At 41.9% G+C, this 22,984-nt stretch overlaps 1 pseudogene; it reads right to left on the bottom strand.

Moving 5' to 3' along the window:
* Window positions 1-5,947: 5,947 nt before the first annotated feature.
* On the bottom strand, window positions 5,948-6,667 carry LOC116572627 (annotated as a pseudogene).
* Window positions 6,668-22,984: the final 16,317 nt, after the last annotated feature.

The raw sequence follows: 22,984 nt of genomic DNA on the forward strand, positions 1-22,984 counted from the left end.
AGAAGAGGGGAGAGACTGGGATATACTTGATCGCCGATTGTGTCTGGCTCTGATTAGAAGCTTTGTATACACTTTTTAATTTCATCTTCCAGACTTTTTCCTGGATTCCAGCTCCTATTTCCTATGAAATAGGTACCATCACCAAAGACGAGAGTCAAACATGTAACAGTAGGCAAATCTTTAACAGCGTGGACAACTAACTAACCAAAAACTGGCCCGAGGACCCCTGCAGAGTCATGTGTTACACTCCCAGTGCCTGGATCCCGAGGCCATGATAGGGATCTTGAGAAGGGTTCAGGGTAGGGAGACACAGCAGGCTCTGGCCAGAGGCTAACCACCAAACTTTGCGTGGCTGAATGGGTGTGTACCAGCTGAATGTCAGCTCCCAGGTGAAACTGAGGGCAATGTCCTTTGGGAAGGTTTCCGCTGACTCTCTGCCTTTCCTTCGTCCTCCCCAGGGTGTTCCATTAGCATCTGGGGTCTTGCCTGTTGCTCCTGGCTTTGGTGGGCCAGGCCACTGCCACAGTCAGGGGCTCCGAGTGGCAGCGCACTGTATGGGGTCTTGACTGTTCCCTCCTGACTTGGAAGGAGAACAGGCAGCAGGGATTTTCATTCTTTGTTGGCACCTACTCTCTTCAGCATCCCCAAGATCAGTACCCCAGGCTGCACAAGCTCAGGTTCATGTCTTTACCAAAGGCCGGCAATCATTTCAGAAAGGAATGACAATGAAGGTAAGAAACAGTTCAACTACTTGCTCATCTGGACTCCTAGGGCAGGTGGGGTCCCCAGACAACTTTGTTTGGTCCGTCTGGCACCCTTGCCCCCTCTCTCGGTGCCTTGGTGATGAGTGTGGGCCTTGCTGTTTGCACTACCTGAATTCGCCCTTGTCGCTTATTAACAGTGTGGCCCTGGGCTAAAAGTCATGCCTCTCAGAGCCAATCGGAATAGCTTATTAGACCTATTGATTCTGGCATGGTGGGCCTGTGCGGAAATCTCTCTTCTTCATCCCTCCTCCTTCTCAGTCTTCCCCTCCTCCACCTCTTCCTCCTCCTTCTTTGATGTGTAAACCAAGGTATTTGGGGAGCAGGGAATGATGTGATGTTTGGGATTTACTTTAAAATATATTCCAGACCTCCCCCCCTCCCCAAAAAACAAAAGTACAGGCACTGCGAGGGTAGTAAGAGGAGGAGGGCCTATGAAACAGTTGGGGAAGCAGAGTGATAAGTACTCGGAAGGGCCGGGATCCTTCTGCTCTACACACCTTGGTGTATGTTTGAGAATTTTCATCATAAGAGTAAACAAACAAAGACCAAATAACGAGACTTTCATTCCCTATATCCAAATGACCACAACAGGGCATAGAATGCACTTTCATAGTTGCTCCCCTGGCAATTTATTCTGATTCTCCAAATAAGATTCCAGCTCTCATCCTACCTGTCATAGTCTCTGGATATTGACTGGGAACGTTTTCCTCAACAAGGCCTTGCCAGGCCCACTGCTAGGGAATGTATTGTTTCAGATTCTGTACTCATGTTTTTAAAAAAAGTGACCAGTTTCCCGTTTGGAGTGACTCGAATGCAAGACTCTGTAAGCCGTTGTCTTGCTGTGTCCCATCCCTTTCTAAGGACTGCTCGTGCTATCTCTGGGAGATCACAGCATTGGGAGGGGCATCCCAGGCCTGGGCTATTACAGCAAAGCTGCAGGGTGAAGGGCGCGAGTGAGATCTGTGGTTTGAGCTCTCAGAGTCTCACGGAGAAAAAAAAGAGAAATGAATCATCATTTGACCATGGCATTCCCACTAAAGGGGAGGACAGTGGGAGAAAGAGCAAGGGAATAGGAGAGAAAAATCTCAAAATAAATGTGGGGTGGATGGCAGGAGGAGGCAGGTCTCGGAAATTGGGGGCAGGTGTGGCGATCGAACCAATGCTAGCCACAAAAACACGATTCCACCCATTCTAGTGCGGACTGGACATAAACATGCTCGCACATCTACTTGTTGGCTGTGTTTTGTCGGCTGGTAGCGAGGTGATCCTTTAAGAGCTCTGAGGACCAGATCACATCTCCCAAACTCTGGCTTTAAAAGTGCTTGTGTCTGGATCCTCTGCAGTGTGGCCATATCATTTTTAATATGTAGGGGTTTCTAGACGAAGGTATATTGTACTCTTGTTCTTGTATGGTGATGTTAAACGACGGTAATAAAGGGTGTAAATTGAATGGAATGTCTGAAGGAGAGCACAGAGTGAATTCTCTGGTCCAGAGACCTTCTGTTAATGAAGGACATATGATGAGGAGAGAGGTCATTGGAAGAAGAAAAGGCACACACAGAGACTTAAAGAATCTCAAAGCATGGAATTCTCTTTAGTTTGTCTGTCTTTGGACTTCGTCAGGCTTCCTTTGGGCCTAACACTAGCATTTTCTCACACTTACTAGCCCTGCCATCTTTCTCACTCTGAGCTGACAGAATGCCTTTGGTCAAAGCAGCTTTAGAAAATAGAAATCTCAAAATAGCAGTTCTAAAGTAGGACTTAGAGGTAGGGAGAGAGCAAACTGGGAAAGTGGCTAGAATGCCAGCAATTCCGTGTTTTTCAAGGCTCTGAAACTTCTGAATATAATGTACAATTTGTAGTGTTAATGAACGTGACCCCTTCATAAATAGAAGGAAAATACATGGAGCAGCTGTTCTGTGTAAAGTGGTATTGATCTATGTGGGAGCTGGAGATAAAGGTTATTTGCAATTTGTGTTTCCGTCAGAGAGATGTTTTGTAAGTTACAGTTCCGAGGCAGAAATGAGTGGAGAGCTTGCTGTCAGGATTATATTTCTACATAGGTGTCTTGTTTGGCACGTTTTGGAATGAGACTGGGATGGTAGAAAGGGAGATGGGGTGGGGCTGCGGGTTGCACCTTGGACACTGCATACATTGAGGGGTCCACGTTGATGCAGTCTTCACGGTAGAGCTGCAGTCAGGTTTACAGCAGGAAGTTGCATGGTCATATCTGTTGCGTTGGAGCTAACTGATGGCAGGAGACTACTTAATCGCATGTTTATGAGATCTAATGAGAAATAGGAGGGGAAAGGTATGCAAAAGAGGTAGGTGATAAAAATGGAGGAATGGCAGATGGGGAAGGGTCACCTGGGGCAGAGGCACTGGCAACATCATACTTTGTCGGTTTAGAAATACAAAAATCCTTAGGGTTGACAGCCAGCTAATAGATGAGCAAGACATAAGGTATTGGCAGTAGGTGGAGAAAGTGGCATAACAGACAAATTAGACCATTTACATGGGTGTGCTATTGACATCACACGTAGCCTTCCTCCTCCATCTCAACATATGACTTCATCTCCAGTCGTACAGAAAAATTAGCAGCCATCCCACGGGGCCTCCTTCATCCTGCTGATCACGATCCCATTCTTATATTTGTCCCCTTCTCCTCCTCGCCTGGTATGGGGAGGGGCTCTCCTTCCTCCTCGGGTTCAGTCTCCACTCTGGCTCAGAGTCCATGCCCTCCTGCCCTTCCAGGAGCCTGCGGGGATCCTCTCCCCTGCACTCCTTCCCATCACCCGCTCCTGTTTGATCCTCTCCCACTTGACGTTCCCACCTCTAGGTATTGCCCTGTCACTGTCGCGCATCGCAGCTGGTGCTCAGGGGTTGACTTGACTTTCCCACCTTCCACACTTCAGGCCCTGTCATTCCACTAAAGAGTTCTTACCAAAACTGTTTGTAAGTCAGCGCACCTGACCTTTCTCTGTCTCCTTACTCGACATCGCAGTAGACCAAATGCTCTGCATTGCTTCCTGTTTTTCTTCTACCTCTCTGATGTGTCTCCTGTGCAAAGTCATGCTCCTGGTAGCCACTGAATGCTGATTATGGGCTTAGCCCCATGTTCCTTTCTTTCCCTAGATGACCTTTCGTGCAGCTTCATGACCACCTATTGGCAGGTAAGGCAGATTCCTGTCTCTGGCCCACACGCCTCCTGAGCACCAGTTCTGTGTATCGGACTTGCTGACCTTTCTTCTCGGATGTGTCTGTGGCCCCTCAGACTCATCAGGTTCAAGTCGGAATTCATGAGCACCTCCTCCACTGAAAATCACCTTTCTTATTCTATTGCCTCTCTCAGTAAACACTTCATCTGTTTAGCTGGGAGTCAGGAAACCAGAAGTCAACTCCTACTCTGTCACCTTTCCAAAATCTAGTCTGTCACACCAAGTTCTGTGGATTTCGCTTCCTAAACCTCTTCAGTCCATATACTTCTCTCCATCTCTTCTCATACTTTTGCAGTGCGCCCTCATCATTATGCCGTAGAAGCTTCTCACCCAGTCTCCTTGCGCCTTCCTTGTCTTTCTGGCCCCTGGTCTACACTGCAGGCAGGCCACTCTTGTCAGAATGCGGATGTGATCTTGTAAGTACCAGGTGACTGGTTAGTCCACCAGTTCTTGAAAAACCATTTTCCCACACACTCGAACATATTTCAAAGAGAATCAGTCCCCCGTGGGATAGTTTTCCTTGGTAGACAGTTTGTTTCTGCACTGAGCCAGTTGCCTCCTTCAAACTTCTCTGCGTCAGTTCCTCTCTGGAACCTGTGGCTTTGTTGGCACCCCGGGTAGGCACATGATGACCTTTTCCATGAGAAGTGAAGGCAGGAGCCGTCTGGATGGTGAATGTATGTACCGTCATGTTCCATAGGTAAAAGAACCGTGTGTGTGTGGTGGGGGGTAAGTCCTTGAGGCCCCTCCCTGTTCTAATTGGGTGAACTGGGAATTTTGAGACAGGAAGCGGGTCCTGCAGGTCCTTGTTCACAGGGAGCATGCATTCTGATGGACAAAACAGAAAGGGGGAAGAACGAGTAGCTGCTCAGATCTGTTTGTGCTGTGCTGGCTGATTAGCTGTGACCTGCAGATGTGGGTCCCATCCTCGGCTCTGCTCTCTGCCTGCTTATGTCTGACTTGGGGCAAATCACTCGCCTCTGGCCTTCTGTTTGCTTGTTAGTATAATGAGGTGGTGCTTATCTATGTGATCTTTGCTGGCTCCTCTGAAAAGACTCTAGCCCATTTTCCTGGCTTTCAGATAAGGAAACTGAGGCCTGAGGTGTGATGACTTCCTTTAAAGCCACACATCTAGTTGGGGCCAACCACAGGCTGGATCTCCTGACCCCCACGCATCAGTCCTTGGAAATCCTACTATAATATGTTCCTTTCCAGAGGCCACGGGGGGGAACTGAGGGAAGTGGGACAATCAGAACATTAAGAATAGCGCAGAAGATGGCACAATGTCCGCACGCCTTGGCGCCTGCATTTCACCAATAGGGCCACCTCTTCCCTTAGAAGTTCCCACAGGGCTGATGATCTGGACGCCTGGCCTGGAGCTTAGCTACGGTAAACGGGACCAGGGGAAGTGATGGCTGTTTGAAGTGGACTTTGTTGACGGCGGCTGGAGATAGCAGCTGACAGAGGAGGAAGAGGGAAGAGTGACAGACGGCAGATAGCCGCAGGCCCGCAGGTCAGCCACTGTTGCCCAGGGTCGCCCATCCCCAGGAGCCGTCTTCGTGTCACAGGAGCTGAGTGCTTACCCTGTGGGTTCTTAGTTTGATGTCACGTCTTGATGACAAGATTCCATTCTCTTCCACATCAGTTTGAGACAGACCTCATAATGAAATTCTAATTAGCCAAATATGGAATGTAAGCCCGGCACTCATTTTATAGAGAAATTTTCTTATGTGAACTAATTTCCCTGATGATAGAGGAGTTGTGACGATGTAACATCAGATAAAGTTTATCTGATTGGCACTTGGTAAGAAGGGTTCCCGGCAAAAAAGAAGTGTTTTTGTTGTTGTGTCCTCCCTTTTGATCTTTGCTTTCCATTTTTCCTTTTGTGAGCGGTCATCTGATTTATAAAAAGATGCAACAAAATGTAAAATGGTACAAGATAATCAGTTTCAAGACATAAAAAAAGTGAGTGTCTTTAGCCATAGCTCAGAACAGAGGAACTGGGTAAGGAGAATTGCTTGTATGAACTGGCAACAGGAAAAGTTGGTAAAGGAGAGCTGAGGAACTCTGTTAAGAAATAGGAGTGAGGGGCTCCATCATCATCTGGCATTCGCTCAGTGTCGTCCCTATGGTTAGAAATGTCCATGATGGGAACTCCAGCAATCTTCTGGGTCTGGGTCAGCTGATGCCACAGTGTAACACTCTGAATTACTTCTGTACTGAGCAGTCATCTGCATAGTTTGTCTTGTGTGTATGTGGTAATCGTTTGAATCTTGGCTCTTTGGCAATCCTTAGAGCCACTTGATACTTTCACCCCGGTTTCTCAGTTTCAGCCATTACACAGTCAGTTGTACAACTGGTACACTTGGCACACAGCCTGTCCATCATTGACTGTACCCGGTCAAGTTTGGCTTAAATAGAAAAGTTGATAAAGTCAGTACCAACCAGGATGTGGTAAGGCGGCCCAGCTGTGTGTTTATACTAGAAAAATCAGGAGGGATGTAGAAGGACTTCTCTTTCCTTGAGTGCATGGGATCTTTCTTTTCTTTCTTTTTAGGTTTTAATCTGTCCTTCTCTTGGAGAAGGATCTCGGAGCTAAACATTCGCTTCCAAGTCACATACTTTCTTGCTTTCTCTTGCTTCCCCATGTTCACACCATGCCCATTTTTCCTTGCTTTTGATTTTCTAATTTACTCTTTGTAGTAGCATAAAACTCATCATTTAAATAAAATGTTGGCCTACTAAGTTATTGATTTTTAGTAAGTTCTTTGTTCAAAATTTGAGAGCAAGAAGTATTATGTAAATATATCTTTTTGTTATTTAACTAGTCTTACAATGTTTAGCATCAAATTTCTTTAAACAATTAAACAAATTAATCACAAACTGGGGCTTGGGCTTCTTCTTTTTTTTTTTTTTAAGTAATCTCTATACCCAACATGGGACTTGCACTCACAACCCTGAGATCAAGACCTGCACGCTCCAGTGACTGAACCAGCCAGGTGCCCTTTGGGCTTTTTGTTTTTAAGTTCCTCAGGTGAGGGGGTGCCTTAGTGGCTCAAAGGGTTAAGCTTCTGCCTTCAGCTCAGGTCATGGTCTCAGGGTTCTGGGATTGAGCCCTGCATGGGGCTCTGTGCTCAGCAGGGAGCATGATTCCCTCCCTCTCTGCCTACTTGTGATCTCTCTCTCTGTGTGTCAAATAAACAAATAAAATCTTAAAAAAAAAAAAAAAGTTGCTTAAGTGATTCTAATGTGTGACCAGTGTTGAGAACTCTAGCACTAGATAATTCCTCTAAATAGATCAAGAAATTAAGTTCGAAAAGCAAACTAAAAGCCTACATAGATTATGATTGGTGTTAAATTGAGGGGGAAAAAAGAGATAAAGAGAAGAAATCAGCTGGAACAGAGTGTAATTGGGTACTCAAATATTTGTAAGATGGATGAATACATTTAAGGAATGTAGGGTTTTTTTTTGTCTCTTCATAAATATTCAAACAGGTATATAAATTCAACAAAGGAGTTTGATATAAAATTGATTAAAATGTTAGAACAGAAGTTCCTTAGAATTTCAGTGTTACTATTTCATGATGCTTTTAAGATGATCTTTCTGTAGATGGTGGGAAGATCTTGATAGCATATGTTTTTAATTTCTCAAGCTTGAATAATTTAGTCACCGAACAAAGATTCAGAATGAGTTTTGGGAGACACAAGTCCTAGATTATGTCCCCACCTAGCTGGGTCAGAGATTTGAGAGCAGGGGCTGGAGGGAAGAGCTCCAAGGACATTTTTGTACACATGCTGATACCTTGGGCGGGAACACTCTTCCCACACTTCCTGTGGCTAGCTCCTTTGTGTCATTTGGATCTCAACTCATTGTTCTGTAAGTGTATTTCATGGTTCTTCCAAGTTAAAGTACATCCCATTTGTCATTCAAACCTTTATAGTGTCCTCTTTTCATTTTAGCTGTGATCACTATTCATTAATGACTATTTGATCACTGTTCATTAATATCATGTTTGTTTGTTTGTTTACATGTTTATTTTCTCATTTCTGCATTAGAATATATGCTTCTTAAAAGCAGAGACCTTGTCTTTTCTTTTCATGACTGTGTACCCAGGTCTTAGAGCAGAGCCGGAGTTGCATGATAAATATTTAAGGAATATTTATGGGATGTACAGGGGCATTTATTCATCTCTGTTGTCCATTGTTTTCAAGAATGGTTGGAAGCACACACATACGTGAGCTCACACAAACTCTCTATGTCTTTCAACCCCTATGTAGTGTGCAGATTAGTGCTTAACTATTTTGGTTTTTTGTCTCGATGAAATGGGATGTGTTTCAGGGCAGAGATTATAAATTTCATGTGCCCTCTTAGTACTTCTCATCATTACAGAGTAACGGTTCTGGGGGATTCTGCTTCTCGTGGAGATAGTATATAGTGATTTTATGAGTCCATGTATCTGGGAAGGAGTGTTTTACTTCTTGGCGGCTTAGAGAATTTCAATCTTTCCAAATTCCATGTTATTTTCATAGCATTAAAGCTACTAATTTTGGATTTTTGGTAAGTTTTAAATGATTAATTCCCATGTTACTTCGAATTAGTCTTGGTTTGCCATCCCTGATTGCAGCTAGTTGGTAAAGTCGCTAAACTTTTAAACTCTACTTGGTTTTAATTTTGAGTGATGTCACTGCTTCTCTAATGGTTAATGGTTCTTAATTGCCTGCAGCTTGTCTGGTTTGCTCATTTCTTTTCCTATGTTCCAACACGTCTTATGATCTCCCAACTTCTGGCCTTTTGGGGGATTTGTACTTTACCTGGGTTCAGATAGGAAATACCCCCCGAGTACAAAGAGAAGCTATTTTTCTTCTAATTTCAATATCTCCTATTATTAATACCTTGAATTGATGTAGTACATGTGTTACAACTGATGAACCAGCATTGATACAGTATTAACTAAAGTCCATGGTTTATATTAGGGTTCACTCCTCTTTCTATACTTCTGTGGGTTTTGAAAAATGTATAATGTTATTTACCTACTGTTGGTACCTTACAGCCTAGTTTCATTGCCTTGAAAATCCCTGTACCTCATCTATTTGTTTCTTCTCCTCTGCCTGCACCCTCCTCTCTCACCCCTCAGCCCGGGATCTTTTTACTATCTAGAGTTTTACCTTTTCAGAGGCACCTGGATGGCTCAGTCGCTAGGGCATCTGACTCTTGATCTCGGGGTTGTGAGCTCCAGCCACGGCATTGGGTATAGAGATGACCTAAAAAATAAATAAAAAATAAAAATGTTGGTTAATTTTTACCTTTTCCAGAATGCCATAGAGTTGGAAGCATATAGTATTTAGCCTTTCAGACTGGTCTTTCACTTAGCAATACGCATTTAAGGTTCTTCCAAGTCTTGTGGCTTAATAATTCATCTTTTTAATTGCCAAATAATCCATTGTGTGGGTGTGGCACAGTGTACCTGTTCACCTACTGAAGGAGATTTGGATTGCTTCCAAGTTTTGGAACTTCAGAGAATAAAGCTGCTGTAAACATCCTTGTGCAGGTTTTTGTGTGGACACTAGTTTTAAGCTCTTTTCGGTAAATATAAAGGAGTACAATTACTGATTTTATAATGAGAGTGTGTTTGGTTCTGTGAGAAACTGCCAAGCTGTCTCACACAGTGTCTCCCATTTTGCATTCTGACCAAACAGTGAATGAGAGTTCGGTTGTCCCACATCCTTGCTAGCATTTGGTATTACTAGTGCTTTGGATTTTTTATATTCTACGTGATATGTAATAGTACCTTGTTTAAATTTGCATTTTCCTAATGACATACAATGTTGAGCATCTTTTCAGATCCTTTTTTTTTAAAGATTATATTTATTTATTAACAGCAAAAGCACACGGAGAGGTAGCAGCAGGCAGTGGGAGAGGGAAAAGCAGGCTTCTCCCTGGGCAGGGGGCCCAGTGTGGGGTTCAATCCCAGGACCTGAGCCAAAGGCAGATGCTTAACCGACTGGACCTCCCAGCCACTGCTCTTTTCACATTTTTAAATTAGGTTTGATTTCTTATTGCCACTAAGACATCCTTATATTATATTTTTCGTTTTAAGTCCTTTACCATGGATGTGTTTTGCAGATATTTTCTCTACTCTGTGACTGGTCTTTTCATTCTCTTAACAGTGTCTTTTACAGAGAAGTTTAATTTTAACAAAGTCCCTCTCATCAGTTTTTTCTTTCGTAGATCATGCTTTTGGTTTTATATCTGAAAAATCATTGCCAAATCCAAGGATGTCTACATTTTTTCTTATGTCATCTTTAAGAAGTTTTGCATTTTACATTTAGGTTTTGTGAAAGGTGTGAAAAGTTTGTTTTTATTCTTTTATTTTGTTTGTTTTTTCTTATCGATGTCCCATTGTTTTTTCTTATCGATGTCCCATTGTGGTTTTGTGGTTCCATTTGTTGAGACTGTCCTTGCCATTGAGTTGCCTTTGCCTGTGTGTGTGGATGTTTTTCTGGGCTCTCCACTCTGTTCCAAACACCTGTCTCTTTTGACAACCACCTTCTGTCTTAATCACTATAGCTTTAATAGTAAGTCTTGAGATAGGGTGGTGGCAGTCCTCAATTTCCTTTTTTTTTCCCCCTTTAATATTTTGTTGACTACTCTGGGACTCTTGGTTTTCCAGTTTTCCATCCAGATTTTAGAGTCAACATGTTGGTATCCACAAAATAACTTCCTGGCATTTTGATTGGGATTGCTTTGAGTCTGTCAATCAGTTTGGGAAGAACTGACCTCTTAACAGTATTGAGTGTTCTTACCCAAGATTATGGACTTTCTTTCCACTTCACATCTTACCTTGCTTGTTATCTTTCATCAGAATTTTATACTTTTTCTCACATAGATCTTGTGCATATTTCGTTAGATCTGCCCCTAAGTATTAATTTTTTTTGTCTGCTAATGTAAATGGTCTTGTGTTTTTAACTTCAAATTCCATTTGTACATTGCTGGTATATACGAAAGCAATGGACTTTTTAAATTTTTTTATTTAAATTCAATTTCGGGGGGAACAAGATGGCAGGGGAGTAGGAGGAGGCATCTTTTCAGCTGGTACCCCAAAGTGAGCTGATTACCTACCAAAGAACTCCGATCACCCATGAAATCAGCCTGAGATCAGAATTATACACGTCTGGATCTCTACAGGGGCAGAAGATGCCAGTGGGCAGGTAAAGCGGAATGGGAACAGCAGACTGATATCGGAAGATAAACAAAAGGGGGAGGGAGCCACCAGAGGCGACCAGTTGGAAAGTAATACCCCAATACAAGCGAGAGTGCCCTGCGTCTGGGGACGAACATTAACTTGGAGACTGGTTGAAAGCACTCCAAAAGAGCAAAGGATCATGGGGGGGGGAATTGTGGGAATCAGGGCGGCTAGGGAGAGGGGCTTAAGTCTCCGGTCCCAGTACAGCTTCCCCGGCACTGAGGCAGAGAGAGTGCGGCGGAGAAACCAGCTCTTGGTCCCTAAGCCACCAGCGCACCCGAGAATGCGTGGGTTCTAGCTCCTGTGAGGGGATTGGAGCCACGCCAGTGGGCAGAACACACAAGCCCTACCACAAAGCTTGAGATACACGCGCACGTCCCTCCTGCTCCCCAGAGTTACAAAGGCCCGGCCGGCGCTCTTTGACTCGCGCCATTGTTTCAAAGCCTAAGCCACGCACCCCAAACTCTCCCCTGACAGAGGTGCGCAAAAGCCCAGCCTGATGCTTACGAACCAGCGCCCCGTTCTCAGTGCCCCAGACGCGCGCTGCCTCTTAAAGAGGTGTGCGCAAGCCGGGCACTCCCAGCCCGGGCCAGCAGCAAATTCTCAGTGTGTGATCGTTTCTTGGAACCTCTCTGGCAGTCGGGAGCTCCCAGACAGCAGCCACTGCCTTGGCTTTGGGTACAAGCAAAAGATACTGCGCCTCCAGGGTCTGCAACTTGGAACCTGCTCTGCCAGCGGCCAAGGGGGAACTTATTTAGGCTCTGCACCCATACTGAGGCTTCTCTCTGAAAGGGAGATCAGGGTGCAGTTTGTTTTCCTCTAAAACTACAAAAACCATCAAAGGCGGTCAAGGGGAGAGGAAAAAAAAAGTGAACAAGCATAAAAACCGCCAGAGAACAAAATCCTGAAAAAAACCAGTTTCCTGAGAGCCCACCCCGTTGAGGGGGGCAGGAGGACTTAACTCAGGAAACATCATTGACTGACAACCCACGTGACAGGCCCCTCCCCCAGAAAACAAACCAAGAAAGAAAGAAAAAAAAAGACTACAAGAGAACAACCACTACTTCATAGGAAAACTTGTATTGTTCACTTGTTCCCACTATTCCGGTTATTTTTTTTTCACACATAGGTAATTTTTTTCACCTATTTACCATCACAGCGAGTTGTACAGAACATCAAATTCCATAATACCTTTCTAACCTGAACTTTTTGATACATACACCTATGTTTTTCTTTTGCATTTTTATTTTTTGAATTCCTTTTTTTTAATTTTAGTTTAGTTTAGTCTAGTTTATTCCTTTTATTTTTATCCTCTAATATTCACATAGAGTTAAACTTCAAAGTAATCCCCTTTCCCCAATCAATACTACCCCTATAGGTAAACCAATTTTTAATACCCTTTATCTTAGGAAAGTTGAGTCCTTTTACAAAGATATCAAGATACATCCAGGATACATCTTGCACACACTGAGAATTTATAAGAACTCTCCAATCTTCTTCCACCAGTGTTTCTGTGTTTTTTGTGTTTGATCTCATAGCATATAAATTTTGCACTTGTGGTACTTTTTAATGAGGTTCTTTCTTTATTTGCATATGTATATTTTTTTCTCTTGTCATATACTTGTATCAGTCTTTTTATCTCTTTTTGTTTGTCTACTTCATAAATCTTACCTTGGGGTCCATTTGGGCTGAACCTTCTTTTTCATTTTCCCTTTCTTTCCTGTCTCTCTCTCTCTCTTTTTTTTTTCTTCTTTTCTTTTTTTTTCTTTTTCTTTTTCTTTTCTTTTGTCTCTCGTTTGGGTGGGGAATCCTGATTGCTCAGAAGTGTTTCAGGGTGCACCTTGACTGCACCACAGTTGATACATCCAGCTACATCTGTTCAGTCATCTCCCACCAAAAGGACTAGGAGGAGGAATGCCCAACAGAAGAAAAATACAGAGGATGGACCTTCTGCAACAGAGCTAACGGCTATCAACATAGACAATATGTTGGAAAGGGAATTCAGGCTAACAATTATCCAGGCAATAGCTAGGTTGGAGAAAGCCATGGATGACCAAACAATTGATTAGGGCCGAACTGAAAGCGACCAGACAGGAGGTTCACAATGTTAGGGAGGAGCTTAAAGCTACCAGGGAGGAGGTTCACAATGCCCTCAATGAGTTCCAATCTAATCTAAACTCTCTCAAAGCTAGGGTAACTGAGACAGAAGATAGAATTAGTGATCTGTAAGACAAACAGATAGAGAGAAAGGATCAGGAGGAAGCCTGGAACAAACAGCTTAGAAACCACGAAAACAGAATCAGGGAAATAAATGATTCCATGAAGCGTTCCAATGTCAGAATTATTGGAATCCCTGAAGGGGAGGAGAAAGAAAGAAGTCTAGAAGATATAGTGGAACAAGTCCTTCATGAAAATTTTCCCAATCTCACGAATGGAACCAGCATTCATGTACTAGAGGCTGAATGGTCTCCACCCAAGATTCTACATTCCAAAAAAACATCACAACACCTGATAGTCAAATTGAGGAATTATAATTGTAGGTATAATCTCTTGAAAGCCGCCAGGGCAAAGAGGGTCCTTACTTACAGAGGGAAGCCCATCAGAATAACGTCAGACCTGTCCACAGAGACCTGGCAAGCCAGAAGAGGCTGGCAAGATATATTCAGGGCACTAAATGAAAAGAACATGCAGCCAAGAATACTTTATCCAGCAAGACTGACATTCAAAATGAATGGAGAGATAAAGAGTTTTCAAGACCGGCAAGGCTTAAAAGACTATGCAACCACCAAGCCAACACTGAGGAAATATTAAGGGGGGCTCTATAAAAGAGAAAAAAAATCCCAAGAATAGCATTGAACAGAAATATAGAGACAGTCTACAGAAAGAAAGACTTCAAAGGTAACTCGATGTCAATAAAAACGTATCTATCAATAATCACTCTCAATGTGAATGGCCTAAATGCACCCATAAAACGGCACAGGATTGCAGATTGGATAAAACGACAGGACCCATCCATATGTTGTCTACAAGAGACCCATTTTGAACCTAAAGATACACGCAGACTGAAAGTGAAGGGATGGAGAAGCATCTTTCATGCCAATGGGCCTCAAAAGAAGGCTGGGGTAACGATTCTCATATCAGATAAATTAGACTTCAAACTAAAGACTGTAGTCAGAGATACAGAAGGACACTGCATAATCCTTAAAGGGACTATCCACCAAGATGATCTAACAATTGTAAATATCTATGCTACCAATATGGGAGCAGCCAATTACTTAAGAAAACTGTTAATCAAGATAAAGAGTCATATTGATATGAATACACTAATCGTAGGAGATCTTAACATGCCTCTCTCAGAATTAGACAGATCATCGAAGCAGAAAATCAACAAAGAAACAAGAGCATTGAATGACACATTAGACCAGATGGACCTCATAGATATATACAGAACATTCCACCCTAAAACAACAGAATACTCATTCTTCTCAAGTGCACACGGAACTTTCTCCAGAATAGACCACATACTGGGTCAGAAATCAGGATTCAACCGATACCAAAAGACTGAGATTATTCCCTGCATATTCTCAGATCACAATTCTTTGAAAATGGAGCTCAATCACAAGGAGAAGTTCAGAAGGAACTCAATCACCTGGAAGCTAAAGACCACCTTGCTTAAGAATGCTTGGATCAACCAGGAGATCAAAGAAGAACTGAAACAATTCATGGAAACCAATGAGAATGAAGACACTTCAGTCCAAAACCTATGGGATACAGCAAAGGCTGTCCTAAGGGGAAAATACATAGCCATCCAAGCATCCCTCAAAAAAATTGAAAAATCCAGAACACATCAGCTGTCTCTACACCTTAAAGAACTGGAGAATCAACAACAAATCAAACCAACTCCACACATAAGAAGGGAAATCATAAAGATTAGAGTTGAGATCGATGAGGTAGAAACCATAGATACAGTAGAACGTATCAATGAAACTAGAAGCTGTTTTTTTGAAAGAATCAATAAGATCGATAAACCATTGGCCACACTAATCCAAAAGTAAAGAGAGAAAGCCCAAATTCATAAAATAATGAATGAAAAGGTAGAGATCACAACTAACACCAAGGAAGTAGAAACAATCATCAGAAGTTATTATCAACAGCTATATGCCAATAAGCTCAGCAACCTAGATGAATTGGATGCATTCCTGGAAAAATATAAACTACCAAAATTGAACCAGGAAGAAATCGACAACCTGAATAGACTGATATCTAATAACGAGGTTGAAGCAGTGATCAAAAACCTCCCAAAAAACAAGAGCCCAGGACCTGACGGATTCCCTAGGGAATTCTACCAAACCGTCAAAGAAGAAATAACACCTATTCTCCTGAACTGTTCCAAAAAATTGAAGAAGAAGGAAAACTTCCAGACTCTTTCTATGAAGCCAGCATTACCCTGATCCCCAAACCAGGCAAAGACCCTACCAAAAAGGAGAATTTTAGACCAATATCACTGATGAATATGGATTCTAAGATTCTCAACAAGACCCAAGCCAACAGGATCCAACAGCACATTAAAAAGATTATCCACCATGATCAGGGGGGATTCATCCCTGGGCTACAAGGATGGTTCAACATTCGAAAATCAATCAATGTGATACAAATTAATAGGAGAAGAGAGAAGAACCGCATGGTCCTCTCAATTGATGCAGAAAAAGCATTTGACAAAATCCAGCATCTGTTCCTGATTAAAACACTTCAAAGTATAGGGATAGAGGGAACATTCCTGAACCTCATCAAATCTATCTATGAAAGACCCCCAGCAAATATCATCCTCAATGGGGAAAAGCTTGCAGCCTTCCCGCTGAGATCAGGAACAAGACAAGGATGCCCACTTTCACCACTCTTGTTAAACATAGTATTAGAAGTCCTAGCAACAGCAATCAGACAACAAAGAGAAATAAAAGGTATCCAAATTGGCAATGAAGAAGTCAAACTCTCTCTCATCACAGATGACATGATTCTTTCTATGGAAAACCCAAAAGACTCCACCCCCAAACTACTAGAACTCATACAGCAATTCAGCAACGTGGCAGGATACAATGTCAATGTGCAGAAATCCGTGGATTTCTTATACACTAACAATGAAAATACAGAAAGGGAAATTAGAGAATCGATTCCATTTACTATAGCATCAAGAACCATAAGATACTTGGGAATAAACCTAACCAAAGAGGTAAAGGATCTGTACTTGAGGAACTACAGAACGCTCATGAAAGAAATTGAAGAAGACACAAAAAGATGGAAGACCATTCCATGCTCTTGGATCGGAAGAATAAACATTGTTAAAATGTCTATACTGCCTAGAGCAATCTATACTTTTAATGCCATTCCGATCAAAATTCCACCAGTATTCTTCAAAGAGCTGGAGGAAATAATCCGAAAATTTGTATGGAATCAGAAGAGACCCCGAATCACTAAGGAAATGTTGAAAACCAAAAATAAAGCTGGGGGCATCATGTTACCTGATTTCAAGCTTTATTACAAAGCTGTGATCATCAAGACAGCATGGTACTGGTATAAAAACAGACACATAGACCAGTGGAACAGAGTAGAGAGCCCCGATATGGACCCTCAAGTCTATGGTCAATTAATCTTCAACAAAACAGGAAAAAATATACAGTTGAAAAAAGACAGTCTCTTCAATAAATGGTGCTGGGAAAACTGGACAGCTATATGTAGAAGAATGAAACTCGACCATTCTCTTACACCATACACAAAGATAAACTCAAAATGGATAAAATACCTCAACGTGAGACAGGAATCCCCCAGAATCCTAGAGGAGAACATAGGCAGTAATCTCTTCGATATCAGCTACAGCAACTTCTTTCAAGATATGTCTCCAAAGGCAAAGAAAACAAAAGCAAAAATAAACTTTTGGGACTTCATCAAAATCAAAAGCTTCTGCACAGCAAAGGAAACAGTCAAAAAAACAAACAGGCAACCCATGGAATGGGAGAAGATATTTGCAAATGACAGTACAGACCAAAGGTTGATATCCAGGATCTATAATGAACTCCTCAAACTCAACACACACGAAACAGGGAAACATATCAAAAAATGGGCAGAAGATATGAACAGACACTTCTCCAATCAAGACATACAAATGGCTATCAGACACATGAAAAAATGTTCATCATCATTAGCCCTCAGGGAGATTCAAATTAAAACCACATTGAGATATCACCTCACACCTGTTAGAATGGCCAAAATTAACAAAAGAGGAAACAAAATGTGTTGGAGAGGATGTGGAGAAAGGGGAACCCTCTTATACTGTTGATGGGAATGCAAGTTGGTGCAGCCTCTTTGGAGAACAGTGTGGAGATTCCTCAAGAAATTAAAAATAGAGCTTCCCTATGACCCTGCAATTGCACTCCTGGATATTTACCCCAAGGATACAGATGTCGTGAAAAGAAGGGCCATCTGTACCCCAATGTTTATAGCAGCAATGGCCATGGTCGCCAAACTATGGAAAGAACCAAGATGCCCTTCAATGGACGAATGGATAAGGAAAATGTGGTCCATATACACTATGGAGTATTATGCCTCCATCAGAAAGGATGAATACCCAACTTTTGTAGCAACATGGACGGGACTGGAAGAGACTATGCTGAGTGAAATAAGTCAAGCAGAGAGAGTCAATTATCATATGGTTTCACTTATTTGTGGAGCATAACAAATATCATGGAGGACAAGGGGTGTTAGAGAAGAGAAGGGAGTTGAGGAAAATTGGAAGGGGAGGTGAATCACGAGAGACTATGGACTCTGAAAAACAATCTGAAGGGTTGAAGTGGCGGGGCGTGGGAGGTTGGGGTACCAGGTGGTGGGTATTATAGAGTGCACAGATTGCATGGAGCACTAGGTGTGGTGAAAAAACAATGAATACTGTTTTTCTGAAAATAAGTAAATTGAAAAAATTTTTAAAAAATAAATTAAAAAAAATAAAATACAAAGAGAGATGTCTCTTGATTTTTAGAGGAATATTAAACCTCGTCCTTTTAATTTTTATTTGTCCTCACAGCACTCTTACCACTCAAAGTTAATATTGTACTATGATATTGTACTAAGGGCCTAGACAGGGCAATTAGGCAATAAAATAGAAGAAAAGTGATCCACAGCGGAAATAAAGTGGTAAAACTATTTCTGTCTGCAGATGATGCGACCTTATTATTTAGAAATTTCTTAGGAACCTGACAAAAACATTAGAATAAATGACAATAAATTTGTAGGGTACATCGGGGCGCCTGGGTGGCTCAGCGGGTTAAAGCCTCTGCCTTCGGCTCAGGTCATGGTCTCAGGGTCCTGGGATCGAGCCCCGCATCGGGCTCTCTGCTCAGCGGGGAGCCCGCTTCCTCCTCTCTCTCTGCCTGCCTCTCTGCCTACTTGTGATCTGTCTGTCAAATAAATAAATAAAATCTTTAAAAAAAAATTTGTAGGGTACATGTTCAATAAATTAATATCAAATGAATTTGCATATGTTAGCATTGAGCAATCCAAAAACAAAGTTTTCAGTAATGAATTTAACAGAAGGAGTGTAAGACTTTTTTCCAGCTCTACCCTGGATAGTTGTATAATGTTAGATGGAGGAAGTATGACTTTGTTATTGTCCTTATTTGGAGATTAAATATGGAATATGGTATTAGAAACTAAGATCTGGGCACTGCATGTACATACTGCTTCTAAAACATTGGTGCACTTATATCCTTAGCTGACAGAGAAAAAGATATATTTTGTGTATAATGCATTTAATAATGCACTGTGTATATAAACATAAAAGCATATATGCAAGCATATGTATCTATATTCAATTAAATATGAGTTCACATTGATTTTTCCAACTCTCACCCATTACTACATGGATCACTCTAGCGTCCTTTTCTTGCCCATTTGTAACGTCTCAATGCAACAGTGTAAACCTAGCTCTTCCCATCTGCTACACATTTACTTAACTGTTCCATCCCAGTATAAATGTATAGCAGTACCATAATCGTTAACCTGTACCCCATGGAAAACAACATTATCAACTAGGGTAAAATGCTTATGTGCAGTTCTTTGTCTTGAGGCTTATAGTCTCCACACATTTCCATAGTTACTTAAATCAGCACACGTCACCCTCCACCTCCTTCAATGAGGTGGTTCCATAATTAGTTTACAATCCGTCCTGGCATCCTTGGAACCCCTCAATGGCTTTTTAAATCTGCCTACATTAAGTTTCCTTATTTATACTGTAAAGTCCTACAGGTCTGAACAAATGCATAAAGTCATGCATCCACCATAATGGTATCCTACAGAATAATAGCTTCACCACTGAAAAAATTTCCTGTGAATCATCTGTTCAGCCCTCTCAACCTCCCCTTTAAGCCTTCTAAATGTTAGTCTCTATAACGCTGGTTCTTCCAATGTCATATAAAAATGCCTGGGTGGGTTAAGCCTCTGCCTTCGGCTCAGGTCATGGTCTCGGGGTGCTGGGATTAAGCCCCACATCAGGCTCTCTTCTCAGTAGGGAGCCTGCTTCCCACCCCACCCCCCGACCGCCTCTCTGCCTGTGATTGCTCTCTCTGTCAAATAAATAAATATAATCTTTAAAAAAATAAAAATAAAAATCAATCATACATCAAATAGCTCTTTCAGACTGGCTTCCTTAACTAATATGCATTTAAAATTGCTTCATGACTTTTAGTGGCTTAACATACCATATTTTTAAATCACTAAATAGTATTTCACTGTATGTATATGCTAGTTTTTTATCCTCTCTTCTACTGAAGGGTATCTTGGTTGCTTTCAATTTGGGACATTATGAATAAAGTTGGTATAAGTATTCATATGCAGGCTTTTGTGTAAATGTTAAGTTTTCAAATAAGTTGAGTAATTACCTAGGAGTGCAGTGCTTGGATTATACCAGACTATGTTTAACTTTGTAAAAACCTGCTAAAGTTTGCAAATATTTTTAACCTCCATTTATAGTAAGAAATACACTTTAATTCATGATCCAATATAAGCACAAATATTCATTTGACATTTATCCATTAAATATTTACAATGTGCCATAACCTAGGCACAGTATTTAGAGTACTAACTAAAATAGAGAAAACTCCCAGTTTTGATGGTATTTACATTCTAGTGAGGGAATATAAAGAAAATAAGCAAGACATTTCATATGCTAAATAAATACCTCTGTAAAAAGTTACAGTAGGAAAGGGAACAGTTTACAGAAAAGGAAAAACTATGGAGACAAGATAAAACTACAAATCGACACTTCCCTTGTCACCCGATGTGAAGCTATTTAGCAGCAAATGCTTTATTCCCCCTTTATGGTTCTTAGTAAATACCATCATAAACTGTTTGCTTTCTGCTGGCAAGGCCATCAATACACCTTCAGTGTCCTACCTCAGGGGCTTATCGACTCTTCAGCCCTATATCACAGTCTAGTCTACAGACAGCCGGATTGTCTTTATCTTGCACCCGATGTCTTGCTGATTCATTATACTGGTGATATAATGCTGGTTGAACCTACTGTGCTAGGGAAGTAATAAATACTCAAGACACATTGGTAAGACACTTGTCTGCTTCAGGGTGGGATCTAATCCCACAGAAAGGCAGGGGAATGCCACCATGGTAAAATTTCTACGGGTCCAGTGTTGTAGTGCATGCCAAAGTATTCCTTCTAAGGTAAAGAATGAGTTGCTCCTCCTACCAATAGGAAAGAGGTACAACCATTATCGGGCCACCTTGGATTTTGAAGACAGTATACACCACATTTGGGCCTGCTATTCCAAGCCATTTACTAAGTGAACAGAGAAGCTACCAATTTTGAGTAGGGTCCAGAACAGGAGACTGTTGTGCAACAGATCCGAGCTGCCAAGCACACTGCTGTGCCATTTGGGCTGTATTAACCAGGAGATCTAACATTGCTTGAAGTATTGGTAGTGGAGGGTCCTGCTTAGAGTTTTTGGCAGGCAACTATATGTGAATCACAGTGCATACCCTTAGGATTCTTTAGGCAAAGCCATGCATCCTCTGTAAACAACTATGCTTTTGAGAAACAGCTTTTGGCATGCCTGGTGGGCCACAGTGTTAAGACTGAACACTTAACCCCAGGCTACCAAGTTACCATGTATCCTGAACTTCCCTTCAAGAACTAGGTGTTGTATGATCCACCAAGCCATACAACTCAGTACTCAAGCTGCCCTTCATCATTTAATGAAACAGCATATACAAGATTAGTCTCCAGCAGGTTCTGAAAACTCAAGTATGCCCATGACCTCTACTAACTCCTATATTCTACCCTCTTACTGTCTTCAGTTCACAGCTATAGTCTCATGAGAAGTTTACGACCAGCTGACTGAGAAAGAAAAAGCTCAGGCTCTATGTACTGAGTGCCCAGTATATGACCAACAACTGATGCTCCAGTGGTGTATACAGCAGGGCTGAAGAAGGTAGTTTCTCATGCCAGAAGCTCACAGGCAATTAATGGCGATGATGGATGGTCTACAAACTCCAGGAGGCATGAGAGGACATTGCTAAGGTCTCTAGAGGGAAGGAAGGGCATTGACAGGAGTGCCTGTTGATTTCAATCTGGATTGATTCTAGAGTCTATTTTTGGAGAAGGTCCTATACAAGTTGAGTCAATTTGAAAGTAACAGCATTAGTGAATTAAGTGAACCTTGTAAGTGGAGAACAAGTCACTTGCAGAACCCCAAAACGACTAAATGATGTATGTGCATTAACATTCTGTGTGCAAAGAACACACAACAGGGAGAATAGTCAATAGCTATTTCTTGATAGTGCCAGGGATGGAGCAGCCCTTGGTTTACCAATACTGAGCCAGATCTTTGCAAATATGTATGGGGAAATGAATTATTCACTTTTGTGATTCTTTTGTATGTGTATGTTGACAATGAATGTGTGAAATAGCTCCTCAGAAGAGGATATCATCAGTATAATGTCATACCTGTGCTCCTAAAGAAATGTGGTTGCAGTTAAGATACTGCCTGCAAAGACCATGTGCAGAGGCAGAGGTGCTGAGATATCCCACTGGTAGCCTGAGAAAGGTGTACTGTGCCCCTTCGGAGGTGAAGGCAAATTGTGGCTGAGGCTGTTGAAGAGGGCACTGAACAGAATATAGTACCCAAATCTGTGAGAACAAAATCTGTAGTGGTGGCTATTGGGATAGAAGGAGTAATTTCAGTAAAGTGGTGTTGGGTCCTGAACAGATAGGCCATAGCACCGAGGTTACCACTGTGACGTACTATCAGCATTTCCAGGTTTAAGAAGAGACTATGCTGGACTATTAAATGGAGAAGCAGTAGTGATAATCACTTCTCTGAACAGGACTTTACAATGATTTCAACTAAAGGTGTACGGTACATGAGGGGTCCCATTTTGTCAAACTGATTGTTTAAGTGCCCAAAGTTTATATTCACTGGATCAGAACCTACTGTGGGATGGTGCTTTAAGTCAAAGGGTGCTATACCATGGAGAACTTTGGCTACAGTTCTGTTGGTTAAGGTAAAATGAACCTATTTATCCTGAATGTCTCAGATTGTTCAGGTTGTTAAAACAAAGTATCAGAGACCAGGTGGCTTATAAACAACAGAAATTTATTTCTCACAGTTCCGCAGGCTGGGAAGTCCAAGACCAAGGCGCCCTGCAGTATCGGGGTCTGGTGGGGGCCTGCTTCCTGGTTCACAGACAACTGTCTTTCTGG

The sequence above is a fragment of the Mustela erminea genome, chromosome 14 (assembly GCF_009829155.1).
Source record: "Mustela erminea isolate mMusErm1 chromosome 14, mMusErm1.Pri, whole genome shotgun sequence".
Lineage (NCBI taxonomy): Eukaryota > Metazoa > Chordata > Mammalia > Carnivora > Mustelidae > Mustela > Mustela erminea.